The sequence below is a fragment of the Terrapene carolina genome, unplaced genomic scaffold (genome assembly GCF_002925995.2).
Source record: "Terrapene carolina triunguis isolate 2854851 unplaced genomic scaffold, T_m_triunguis-2.0 Scaffold17103, whole genome shotgun sequence".
Lineage (NCBI taxonomy): Eukaryota > Metazoa > Chordata > Testudines > Emydidae > Terrapene > Terrapene triunguis.
The window spans coordinates 608-2331 of NW_020681454.1; the positions used below are offsets into that span (position 1 = coordinate 608).

Here is a 1724-nt window from a genome sequence, read left to right on the forward strand (position 1 = left end):
TTGAACCGCTTCACGTCCCTGGGACAGCGGGGGGGTCAGGGGGACCCAAACCCTGCCCCCTCAAACCCAGCCCCCCCAAACCCAGCCCCTCGCTGGCCCACTCAAACTCCTTCTGCTCCTCCTTCAACCACTGTCCATGGGACGGGGGGTCAGGGGGGACCCTGAAACCAGCCCCCCAGTCCCCCCAAACCCAGCCCCCCCAAACCCAGCCCATCGCTGCCCCCCTAATCCAGAATCGGTGGCGCCGCTTCCACCCAACCCCCCCAGCACCCAGCCTGCCTCCCCACCCCCAACCAGCCCCCAACTCCAAATCCAGCCCCCTCCCCCGCACTCCAGGCGCCTCATCCTAAATCCACCCAGCCCCCCCATCACCAGGGCACCCCCACAATGCCCCCCTTCATCTGTTTCCAACCTCTCACACCCCCACACACAGCCCTAACCATCTACACTGCCCCTCCCCCAAACTGCCCCTCCCAGATACCCCTGGGAAGCCCCCCCATCCTCCTGCCCCCTCGGCCCCCCCCCCCCAAACTCACTCTTTCACCAGGGTATAGATGTGTTGCCGGGATGAGTGCTGGGTGCTGTCCAGAAGCTCCTGCAACGAGCCGGGAAAGGGGGGGTCAGAGATTGGGGGAGTCACAGCTTGGTGGGCTCAGCGGTGAGAGATTGGGGGGACTGAGGAGAGAGGAAGGAGGGGGATCAGATTGGGGGGAACGGCCGGGTGAGGGAGAAGGGGTCAGTGATTGGGGGGCCCGGGGAGAGAGGAAGGAGGGGGATCAGAGATTGGGGGGGAAACCCCCAGCATGAGGTAGAGGGGGTCAGAGATTGGGGGCAACCTCCAGAGAGAGGAAGGAGGGGATCAGAGATTGCAGGGGCCTGGGGAGAGAGGAAGGAGGGGTTCAGAGATTGGGGGGGAAACCCCCAGCGTGAGGTAGAGGGGGTCAGAGATTGGGGGCAACCTCCAGAGAGAGGAAGGAGGGGATCAGAGATTGCAGGGGCCTGGGGAGAGAGGAAGGAGGGGTTCAGAGATTGGGGGGGCCCAGGGAGAGAGGAAGGAGGGGGGTCAGAGATTGGGAGGAACCCCCAGGGGAAGGTAGAGGGGGTCAGAGATTGGGGGGCCCAGGAAGAGAGGAAGGAGGGGGTCAGAGATTGGGGGGAACCCCCAGGGGGAGGTAGAGGGGGTCAGAGATGGGGGGGAAACCCCAGGAGGAGGGAGAGGAGGTCTGAGATAGTTGTGGGGCCCTGAGAGAGATCAAGCCGGATGACACTTCTTGGGGTTCACCCCCACACCCCCAAATCAGGAAAGGTGCTGCGGGGGCATTGGGGAATACGGTCCCAAGGAGGTGGGGGCTGGACCAGGGCAGGTGGGAGGGGAAGAGGGGGCCCCCCAGGGGGAAGGGGGCAGAGAAGCCTAGAGCAGGATGGAGGTGGGGGGCCACTGGGAGGGGGAGGAGTCAGAGGTGTTGGGGGGCAGGGCCTGGGGGGTGAGTGGGGGGGCATCTCTCACCACTTGGTTGTCAATCATTTGGTTGAGGCTGTCGGAGAATTTTTCCAGGCACTCCTGGGGGGCAGAAAGAGGGGCAGAAGGTGAGTGAGGGGCCGACAGGGCCCGGTCCAGGTCCCCCTGAATCGGCCCCACCCCACCCCCAGCTCCAGCCCAGCCCCACGGCCCCACGCCCCCCCCCCAGCCCCAGATCCCCCTGAATCGGCCCTACGCCCCCCCC

At 65.5% G+C, this 1724-nt stretch overlaps 1 long non-coding RNA gene across 1 annotated transcript in view; it reads right to left on the reverse strand.

The window, feature by feature from the left end:
- The window catches only part of LOC113408514, a 1783-nt gene extending 222 nt beyond the window's left edge, over positions 1-1561 (reverse strand). The window contains exons 1-2 of the long non-coding RNA XR_003370315.2: positions 1508-1561; positions 537-595 (exon numbers count right to left, since the gene is read on the reverse strand). This is a non-coding gene — a long non-coding RNA (uncharacterized LOC113408514). The remainder of the gene's footprint in view (positions 1-536; positions 596-1507) is intronic.
- Between the last annotated feature and the right edge of the window lie 163 nt (positions 1562-1724).